This window comes from Euprymna scolopes, chromosome 19 (assembly GCF_053919585.1).
Source record: "Euprymna scolopes isolate OS-2025 chromosome 19, ASM5391958v1, whole genome shotgun sequence".
Classification (NCBI taxonomy): Eukaryota; Metazoa; Mollusca; class Cephalopoda; order Sepiida; family Sepiolidae; genus Euprymna; species Euprymna scolopes.
This window is the reverse complement of record NC_136500.1, coordinates 112,948,944-112,961,122: the sequence shown is the minus strand read 5'-3', so window position 1 is coordinate 112,961,122 and position 12,179 is coordinate 112,948,944. Positions and strand designations below refer to the sequence as shown.

At 33.4% G+C, this 12,179-nt stretch overlaps 1 protein-coding gene across 17 annotated transcripts in view; it reads left to right on the top strand.

Annotated features, from left to right (window-relative positions):
• Positions 1-12,179, top strand: part of LOC145239882 (oxygen-dependent coproporphyrinogen-III oxidase-like) — a 985,985-nt gene that overhangs the window by 509,510 nt on the left and 464,296 nt on the right. The window lies entirely within an intron of this gene.

The window sequence follows — 12,179 nt, the reverse complement described above, 5'->3', positions numbered from 1 at the left end:
CAAAAATTATACTATCTGACTTAGGGAAAATCTAAAAAAAATTTATAGTAAACAGAAACATGATTACTAACACTTTCAAATGTATTTCAGATTATCACCTTTCCTCAAATCTGGTAAAAAATTCTTTGAAATTTGAACAAGAAATTCAAAATGACTAAGCGCCCAATTTATGTATTTTTAATATGGTGAGAAATAACATATTTTAGCAGAATTTATGGCATTGAGATCTTAATCTTCTATATAATAAAGTAAAGCATTTCTCTTTTGTAAATTGCTAATAGCTTTCTTTCGGCAAAATAAATATTTCATTCTGATTAGTTGGATTACTTTTATAGAACATTCGTTCATGTTCTTAATCAAAATACATTCATTTGCTCTTAAATTTCTTTCAGAAACTAAGTTACCCTCCTAGGAATCTATTTTAAATGAACTCATTTTCGATAATTACTTACATAGCAGCAGTTTCCACGACAAATATAACTGATTAGCATTATATGATAAATAATGGAAGAGATGATATAGGAGAGCATCAGACTGAACATAGATCTTTGCTTTGCATAAGCAGGCATAAAATTATCATTTGGTTATAACCAAACGATAATTTTATGCCTGCTTGTCTCAGACCAAAGGAATCACATACCTTCTTATTTGTCCAAACACCGAAAAGAACGTCATAACAGCAAGTTATATTTACATAGGTTTTATTCGTCCTATGGATTCCCTTGTCAAAGTTTGGCACGCTGAATCTCTTTCTACATTTTCCTTATTTCCGTGTTTGCTTCCAACAGAGTCGTCTGCACATCCCTTCACTAATATGTTTCTTGCCAACTCCTCAGTTTGATCTCTGCTAACTATCACGTCAATAAAACTCCGTGTGTTCAAGGACACAAAACAGGTGATCTCTCATGTAAGCCTAAATCTGTTTACTTCTAACCAAATTCCAAATCTACTTTAAAATTCCTAAATCAACTTTTTTTTTTATTTAATTTATGCGTGAATTCTTGACAAAACATACCAAGCTGTAAATACACTTTTTCCAAAACCTAATTGTTTTATTTTTCTAATAATAATAGTCAACTAGGTCATCTAGTGTTGTCCGGTCAATATTTAATCAGAAGACCATGTTACAGAAGTCCATGGATAAACATTGTAAAAATTTTAGCATTCCCATAAAGCAAACAAAATGAGTCACCAAAACAAGTAAAAGTGCAGAGACTAATCAGTTCATCTCTGTGATGGCAGAGATCAGTTTTAGGATGGAAGATAAAAGCAAATCAAATATTGAAATTGAGTCATATTGATTCTGTTTTTTGTTTTTTTTGTTTTTTTTTTGTTTTTTTGTTAGACAATTTGTTTGGTTATATTTTGAGGATTTAAGTAAAAATAACTTTTTTTTTTCTCAACATCAATTGCAAATAAACATTTTTTTCTTTTCATTTCTGCCATCTGTGAAGTGACTCTTAACTCTTTAAAATTAAAACGTGCAGTAAGGAAGTTTTTTGGTAGATGGTTATTAATTAGATTTTCTAAAGAATAAAACTTGATATTTGTTGGCAGTCAAGAAACGTTTTGTTATATTGAATATCTTTCCAGATGTACATGCATAAAACACAAATAGCGGTACCAACAGAATATGTTAGCAGGAGTAGTGATAATGACGGCAATGGAAACATACCCCGTTCATTGATAGAAAACGATCAAGCACAATTAACACATACGAGGGCGTTAATTTTACTGCATCCATGTTATCAGTATAATTCACAATTCATTTCTGCAAGGGAAATAATAGAAGGGACTATTTGGCCTAAAAACAATTTTGCCTGAAGTATGAATACTATAGTTCAGCAGTCTTTTAGGACACAAATTGGCTCAGATAACTCCAGAAACATCATAGGACCATGATTTGTACTCAAATATATCCGCAAATTTATCAGCATTAATCCAAAATGGAAAAATGAGCCTATCCCCTAGATAGATAACATCTTACTGGAATTCAAAACACAGAAATTAATACAACTTGTAAAACAACTCTCTGGCTGCCCAAGCCCTCAATGTCTCAAACTACGTCATTGCACAAAGTATAAATTCAACCAAACTCCCACAGCAAAGTCAGTGTGCATTCAGGTGTCAACAAGAATATTTGTCATCGTCAGTGTTTACCTAACAATCAGCAGTCCAGCTGCCATCACCATTGACCCCATCTTTTCAGTAACCAGCAATCACCGACAGCAACACTATCTTAACAATCAGCAGCCCAGCAGTCACCACTGCAGCCGCTGATCTCATCTTCTTAACAACCAGCAGTCCAGTCATCTCTGACCCCAGCTCAGCAGCTCAGCAGACTCCATCACCAGTCCCTTCTCAGCAATCAGCAGCCCAGTTGCCACCGCAGTTAAGTAGCAAGATCACCACCATCATCGCCAGCAAATCAATGGTACAACTAACTGCCCTGAGAACAAGAACTGCTATCTTCATGAATCCATAAATTGGCAGACAATGATACATCCTGATGATCAACAAAGAACAATATCATCTGAAATTAAAAAAAGTTTAAATTTAATTTCTTTGTCCTTGCTTTCATCCACTCATTTCATAATCTAATTAATTTTTTATTTTATATTTAATCAATTTTTTTTTTTCATTTAAAAAACATTTTATATTTAGACACATGCACATGTAACATTTGGGATAAAGCTTTAATTTCTAAAATATAAATTATTGAATTGCCTTAATTATTATTAGTCTTTGATTTTCTAATCAAATTAGCAAGAAAAGTAAGACATTGTCTCCTGCTGTGAATTTATGGTCTAACATTGAAAAGGCTTTATCATCTTTTTGGAAAAATAGTGTTGATTCTCTTTGTAAAAAGTTGATTGATTAAAATGTCAGTGTGAACTTTGATATAGGATGTGCATCTCAATAAATGAGCAAATCAAAGATAATGTTCTGTCATTATAAACAAGGTAATTGTTTAACATGATATCAGTATGAACCTTATGATACAGGTGTGAAACTATCACATGCTATATCTTGGTGGGGTTTCACCAACAGAAATATTCTAGAATCATATCATCCCAACAAATTCTGGAGTACAGCAATCGCATCCTCATCTAGTTTTTAAGCCCACATTGTTTTAGATACTCAAAATATGTTGGCTGAACAGGTAATGAAAAGTCATATTAAGGTTTATCATTATTTCTCTGCAGAGAATTAATTATGTAGACTTTGGGAAAGGGACCATTGCGACTGAAAATTGAACACTTGATACAAAAGTGAAGAAGACATTTTATATAAAAATATTATTTATTTTCATCACTTCATTTTGAAAAACACAAAACTTGCATTGCTGGTGCTAAGAAAAAATTTGATATTTTGTGTATCTTTTTTTTTATATATATATAATAATATCTATGTGACTGTGGCTATGTCCGTCTCTCTTTAACGTGTGTGGGGGTATGTTCTAATGGCCTTCTAGTGGATATTGTGATTGTTTCTTCAAGCTTGCTGTGTGAATCTTCCCCATTCAAATATATACGCAAGTCTTATATACAGTTTATATACATTTATACAGTCGGGTGTGTATACATGTGGCTTTTAAAGACCTTTAAGTTGTATATAGTTTTTAACTATGTGTGTGTATGTGCATGAACACGTGATAAAGTTCACCATATCTGTTATCTTGGTCTTCTGAGGTGCAATTCTTCTCGTCACTGGTCGATGAACTGTAAAGAGCATCTAAGACGAAAACACAACATTGATTTTTTGGTAAGGATCAATTTATTTTGTCTACGAGTCAACTGGTGGACCCCTTGCATTGTTAACTCAAGCTTTGTTGCATTTCCGTCAATGCATCTTTCCTCTGACTCTTCTGGTCTATCAACTCCAATCGACTGCCTACTCTCTTCTACTCTTGACTCTGACTCTAACTTAAAAACACCCATGTGCATTTCTACTCATATGGGTGTATGTGTGAGGGGTGATAATTCCCATTAACTGCTTACACCCAAAATACACTCACTGACATGTCTTGCAAGATGGGTGCACGCTCTGTCAATGGAAGTTGTCGAGTTTGATGTATTACCCCTTGAACTTTCTGCACCTACTCGACACAAGTAAGCTGGGTTCAACCCAGTACCGTGTTAACTGTACTATTCATGTCATGGACTCTATAACAAAAACATTCATCTCTTCTATCAAACAGAATTTCAATGGCTGCTTTATGAAAAATGAAAAAAGTCATATACTGTATTTTATCCGCCATGGTGTTATCACAAGGTGTCAGTCACAGGTGATTTGACTTTTGACTATTTGAGCATTGGCGGGTATGATGATGTTTGAATTGATCTATGTTATTAACCATTCTGATGGCAGAGTCAAATAAGAATTTCATTAACAAGACCCCATTTTAAATGACGAGGAGAGTGATGTTCATATTTACTTGCCTCCCATTAGGGTAAAATTAGACACAAGGTCGGTTTTTACTCCGTGGAAAATATCCGGCTGCACAAAAAGACATTTCTGGGTTTATTGTGTCACACAGAATGCACATCTCTATTGATAATTGGGCGAATCAAAGGTTATATTTATTGTATGTTCGTAAACAGTAATTTTAATTCCCAACAGAATATTTTGAACTGGAGGGTTGGTCGACATTTGCTTTAATTTTGATGTTATGCTAACATTATTTCTCTGCGTGACGATTTTGTGTAGACTTCAAAATCTTGATCACTTTTTCATTTAAATGTGTTGGACATGATTTTAATTTCCTTTTAATCTTCACATTATTAACAGAAGGAATTGTATTTATTCTCATCAAATTAATTTTGATGTCATTTTAACGTTATTCCTCTGATGAATGTTAGAGATTTAATTAAGGAGAGACAATTTACTGAAATGAATCAACTTTTAGTTACCATTTTTTTTTTAATATTGTACTTATCAATAATTGTATAAAAACTAGAAAAAGATGTGCTTCGGTGAGTCACCCATAGAGCTTGGCTTAAATTGAAGTATGTATCATGGAAAAAGTGAGTTTGTAAATCAAGTTAAATATAAAAAAAGACAAAATAAAAAAATAGTCTCCTTCTACTCACTATCTCTTCCTCTGGTTCTCTTTTCCTTTATAGCTAGTTCTTAAATAGTATTACTACTGTAGTATTATTTCCTTTTGTTTATAATAGACTATTCTAATGTTTTTATTTCTTTCTCACTTTTATTAATAAACAGAGAGAGAGAGAGAGAGAGATAGAAACGAGTGTAATAGATACCATTATAAATAAAGAGAACAGTTCAACCTTTCATTAGATTTTTTTTATTTTATAGAATTGTTCATATTTCATGTTCCATATGTCCAATTGGTCAAATGAAATCAGAACAGCATTTTTTTAATTGCATTTTCACCCCAAACAAGGCACAGTGCTACTTTGATGAAAGGGGCTATTGTCTGGGACATACATTGCAGGGATACTATGTAGGGAGTTGAGCAATAAGATGTTTGTTTACATTACACTTGAATTTCTGCATGTCAGAATAGTTAAGAAGGGAATTCCAAAGGTTAGCAGTTCTGAAACTATTAGCTTTCTGACATCTGAGGATCTCTACTGTGTAGGGGTGGGATGTTGCTGCTTGTCATGTTTGTCGGGGCTATAAACAGGCAGAGGGATGCAACATTTTGTCAATGGGATAAAGGCTGAAGCCTAGCTGACAGTTTGGGACCTATTAGGTTTGGCGACTCTCTTTTGAACCCTATCCAGGAGTGAGAAACTAGTAGCAAATGCACCAGCCCAAATGTGACAACAATACTTCATACATGTACGCATGGCGGCCTAGTAGAGGTACAGGATACTTTCAGGTGTACGTAACTTTTTAGCACGGTAGAGAGGGAGCTCACCTTCATCGCAGCAGCCACGGCAATGCCCCCAGAGTATCTGTTCCAACCCATGTTCCTTGTGAACGTTAAGCTGAGGAGTTTGAACCAAGTACTTTGAGGTAATTGTTATGCAGCCCAGGATCATCTAATTTGCATACAAACAGTGAGACAAGAATCCATTTTTTTATATTCCCAAAAGGTTAATACTCATGAAAAATGGTACCTAAAGAAATCTGAAGCGGAAAAGACCAAAATGTGAATATAAAACCATAAGAAAAGCGTATATAAATGATACCAACACCTCATCAGCACATTTGACTGCACTGAGGGTATCCATCTCAATAATATAGATAGTAGCAACATCTTATCCCAGAATACACACAATTTATCATTATCTCTAGTTTAATATCCCTTTTGCATACTAGCATAGGTTGGACGGCTTTAAGAAACTAACTTCAAAACTAACCTATCTCTGACCAGGTCTTTATTTGTTTCCATTTCCCTCACCTCCATTTTTATCACTTCCTTTCATGTTTTCTTTGGTCTTCTTCTGTGAACTGAACCTGTTTAACATCTAAAAAAAACAAAAGCAAGCAAAACCGTTTTGTATATAACACCAACAATTACGATAACAGTCTGAATGATAGAAATGACAACCTCTTTATGTAAACATCAAGTAGTGCTTGAATATACAGCGTTTTACGAATTACCATTACAGCCTTTGCTACCTGTGCACATATTGCAAAGTTGATATAATGTGAGATTTCTTTTTTTTTTTTTTTTTTTTTACCAGTCTTATTTGGTTTCTGAAAGAGAAAAAAATCTGAAATTCTGTTCCGATTGAAGGAGAAGATGCACTGCATTTTTGTTAGATTATGTTTTCACCGTATGTCAAGGTCACGTTAGTATCTCCGATGTCGCCAGAAAGAGATGACAGGTAAAGTGGTGGGAGATGAAGATGGAAAGATTTGTATCTCAATTTTTGAATAGTTGCATTATCAAAGGTGCTTATGTAGTCTTGGGTATTATAGGTGGGATTTGTTAAACACAGGAACAGGTGTGCATTAAAATTACATCTCTATCTCTCTCTCTCTCTATATATATATATATATATATATTTTTTTTTTATTTAATTTTCTTTCATTAAAATTTGAAATGGAATTATTTATTAAAAGATTAAGTGATGCCTAAAGTGTGTGCAAAAACCTCCAAAAAACTAAACTTAAAAACAATATATATATATATATATATATATATATATATATATATATATACACACATGTGTGTATGTGTGTGTACAAGAAATATACTCATCCCAGATAGTGTAAAATTAATTCCCCCAGCACAGTGGTTTCACATCACTTTTATGTGACTTTACAAAGATTAAAATAAAGATGTAATGCTACAGAATCTTATGTATAGAATCCTAATTCCAATTTTGATCAAAATCCATCACATTATTTTGATTCTAAAACAAAAAGTGTCTAAAATATAGGGCTTAAGCTTAAAGGGTCTTAAGAAGAAATTGAAATTCAGGAAATCTTTCTTAATTGATGTCTGATATGTACGGATCAAATTTAATGCAGATCTGAAATATTTATATTTTTAAATAGTTGTACCCTCCTAAACCCTAATAGAATACTCCAAAGCTACTGAAATATCAAACTATCTACAGATCGAAGGATTCCCTGGTCAAGCCCAGGTGTATTTCACCATTTTATTTTAATTTTTTCTTATTAATTAGTTCAATGTATGGTAAAATAAAATTGCTGTAAATTATTTAGTTTGCATATTAATTAGAACTGACTTTTCCAGAGCATTCATCATTAATCCCAAATATCAGTTGGCATGATATTAAAAAAAAAAAAAAAACACAGATGGAATTTGATGATCATTAGTATTTTTTATGGAATTAGTCCACCGGGCAAATTATTCCTCATAATATATAATAACCAATTAAGGACTGATTCCATAATAATACATACGCAATCTGCATAAATTAAAATATCATGTTTAAGCGTATTGTATACCAGACTGCCAGCTAGTATTTAATAATAATTGTATGCCTTTTGTCTGATCCAACCTCTAATAGTTGGACAAAATATTATCAACAGATATATTGTCTCCAGAATAAAAATGTCAATAGACATAGATTGAGCTGTACTGGATATGAAACTTCACGCATGACTAACTAATCAAATAAACATGAATAAACATTTGGCTTGATGCATAAACTCTTTGAGTACAAGAACTTGATTTGGCATTCTGTTGTGGTTTAAATGAAACAAACATAAAAAAATAAAATTTCTATGTTGTGGTTTAAACGTTGAAAGAAGAACGAGAAGGGTTGAAAACGGTGAATGGAATATATATATTAACAGAAAAGACAGAAACGTATATTGGTTGAGTGGGACTCAGCTCAACTGAAAGGACAAAGTAAGGTTACGACACACTTCCACTGAGTCTCAGGTCTAGATTACTCGAAAGCAGAAACTGGTTACCGGAAGTGACGTCAGAATCAGTCCATCGTCAGAATCTGTAGGGGTACCATCCCAATACATTCAATAAAACAAAAAGAGTTGATATGTTGTAAAGCTAAACCAAACTCCTCGTTTGGTTTAAAGTTATAAGTTAAATATAATTAATCATTCATATCCTATGTTTTTAGACAAGGATTAATGACATTATTTTTAATTTTCAATTTCGGAAAGGAATGTTTTTTGTAGCATTTTGGATATTTCTTTCTTTTTAATGTTTTTGTTAAAATAACGGTAACACCATATTAAAAAACCCCAAAAAAACTACATTATGCATAAACTGGTTTTATAACTAAAATTTCATCAAATTTCTTTTGGAAATTGCTGTATTCAATTTTTAAACGTTTATATATAAAGGGCACTTTGTATGTGCTTGAATTTATTTCCTATGGACTCCAAAACAGCTGGACTGATTTGTTTTTTAATTTCACACAAATATACTTTGTGTCTGGGAGTGTTTTTAGATCTATATATATATATATATATATATTTTTTTTTTTTATCGGAATGTCTCCGATAACTATAGATAATCGAAAGAATCTTATTAAAGAACGAATAGTCCAATTTTAATAAAAATTAACATAATAAAATAAATAGCCTAACATCACAAACGCAATTGAAAAGTTTTATCACCACACAAGCAGAAGTGTCCGGTATATAAAATCAACAGTAGGTTCTTTGTTAAGACAAGGTGTGTTTGAAATAATTGTTTCTGCTTAGAGCACCATTGAACCATGATACTTGACTTTTGCATTTTAAACTTTAATTCAAGCTATTATATATAAAAATACTTTTATAAAATCAACAAGTTCTCTACAGTGCAATGTATACTATAATGTACTGTGGACTAAGTCACTTCCTCCTGGTACATCGAGTCGAGTCACCGACTAGAGCAAGCAATCAATTGATTTGATTTAAAAATAGGCAATTTCACTGATTTCAATGACAATATAAGAAATTAAGAAAGATTTCCTGAATTTCAATTTCTTCTTAAGACCCTTTAAGCTTAAGCCCTATATTTTAGACACTTTTTGTTTTAGAATCAAAATAATGTGATGGATTTTGATCAAAATTGGAATTAGGATTCTATACATAAGATTCTGTAGCATTACATCTTTATTTTAATCTTTGTAATAATAATATAAAGAAGTGTGCAATATTCATTGATCCTAATTCCTCTGCTAGCTCTTTCTCACAGAAGAAACATTGTGAGTCTGTCTTTACTCTATTGTTATTTTCATGGCAAGTGCTCGACTAAGCTTCAATCTATGCTCTACGCTCCCTGTAAAAGATTCACTGCAAACACTTGCCTAGCTACAACCACTGTCAACAATTTCCTTTTGTCTTTACCTATACCTAAAACTAAACAAAACTTCCTGGAGTTCTCCTTTCTTAGAACTGTACGCATGTGGAACGCAATACTGCAGAGCTGCTTCCCAGTTGACTGTAAAATGGGCATTTTCAAGTTAAATGTAAACAAGTTATTCTTAAGCTGTCCTCTTAAATAATGAACGTTAACATAATTTTCACCGTTAAAGATCATTGTGGTATTATCTCACCTGACACTTGTAAACATTTATCCTTGATCTGGTGACTCCCTAGTAAAAAGAAAAGGTACATCCTCTTCTTCCTCACCTACTGAACTTTCCCATGAAAATGATATCCGATTTTTATACCCATAGTTTCTCACCGAGTCATCCGACTGATCAACTAATTAGTGTGATCCACTCACTGTGATTGCTGACCAGCCGCCTTACAGCCTCTATTTTACACTTTCAATCATGAGCGCTAAGTCATTCCTTTCTCTCATGTGCGTTGTTATACTAAAATATGCATTATATAACAATTATAATCGACCGATGCCTCTTTTAAGTCTCAAAAGACAAAGGATACCCCCTGTAGGGGCAGTTGCGCGTGTAATTGTGAGGCAAGGGTTGCGCAATCTTCAACCACACCTCTCCTGAATCGGCACTGTTTGGGTCCAGTGGCAAGGAGAAGACCAGGACGACTGGAAACAATGCAGAGATAAGTGGAGAGCACCTGGAAGTCCCAAATGGTCACCCATTTAGTACTGACCAGGTTCAACATTGCTTAACTACAGTGATCCAGCAAAAACCGGTGTGTCAATGTGATTATGCCGTATAACAATTATAATATCGTTACTGAAAAGCTTGTGGATATATATGAATGTCTGTGAAGTACAATACAAAAAAATGAATCATATAGAATGCAATTTGTTGGGTTTAAACAGCTTATGTGATACCATCATGTAGGGATCTGTTTTTCTTCTGCTTTTTGTCCAGTTTAGCTGACTTAACTCATGTCCACTGTCTTTTAACCAACTTTGTCTTATTCTTCTGTAGGCTTGACTATCACTTACAATATCAATCCTTTAATCTTTGTGAACTTGATGCTACACATTCAGTTGAAAATTTTTCTGCTCAATCTTTTCACACCTATATGACACGACAACACTATAGCGGTTGGTACAAAAAGCTTACATCTAATGAATACAAAACTTATCTATTTACTCCCCATCCAGTATTAATTAGAATAACTAACGAGGACACAATAAGAAATTGGTTTTGTCTCCATTCCTGCAAAGGTTGAATTTTCTCTATGTACAGTCCATTGATTAAGTTTATGATATAAATACAATGATACGAGATGCCTTCAATAAGTTTCCAGACTTTTTTGTCCAGGCATTTAAAATTGTCAGAGACTCTTGAGAATTCAGTATGTTATTGTTATACATCTTATGAGGTGACTGACTAATTTTTAAGATTTCAGGTTCAAACGAACAGCCACAACAGAAATTGGAATACACCCTACTAAAGCCTGATTGTCACAGCTGGTGTATTTCAAAAATGCAATTTGGATGTGAGGACACTTTAGAAGAATGATATGCAATAAAATTCTGTTTTAAACATGAAAAAAATGCCACAGAAACGTATGGAATGCTTCAGACTGTTTTTGGACCATCTTGCATGAATCAAACATCAGATTTTGAGTGGCATAAGAGATTCAAGGAAAACAGGGAGTCTGTGAGGTACGATGAGAGATGTGGAAGGAGTAAGGAAATCAGAACATGAGAGATGATTGGCCAAATAAAGAATTTCATGGATAAGGATCATCATGTGTCTATAGAGCCATAAGTGCACAGTTTGATGTCAGTGTGGGAACTGCACACACAATTATTTGCAAAGAACTGAAGATGTGAAAGATTTGTGCAAATACACCAGTCCACAACTCAATCCTTGTCACAAACTATTTGACCAAGATTGACATCAAGTCAGTTCCTCACACTCCCTATATTCTAGACTTTGCTCTCTGCGACTTTTGGTTATTTCTAAGCTCAAGAAAAACCTTAGAGGCTGTCGTTATGAGTTATGAGACAATTGAGGAGATGAAAGAGGCTGTGACTAGAGTCATTGACATGCTCACACAAGAGGAGTTCGATGGGGCCTTCCAGAAGTTTTTGAAATGGTACAACAAATGCATTGCGGCTGAATGAGATTACTTTGAAGGGGACTACAGTTTCATGCATGTACTATCAATAAAAGTGCCCATATGAAAAAAAGTTTGAAAAACTTATTGAAGACACCTTGTTCTTTGCAATAGGAAGAAAGACTCTTTGTATTTTCTTGTTACATTTGTTAAAACTATTTCTTCTTTCGTTCACTTTGTTACATCATCCAGTTATACCGAGTGAAAAATTACTATTGCATATGTATGAAAGTACTTCCTTTAAACTCCTCGACCTAACATTCACA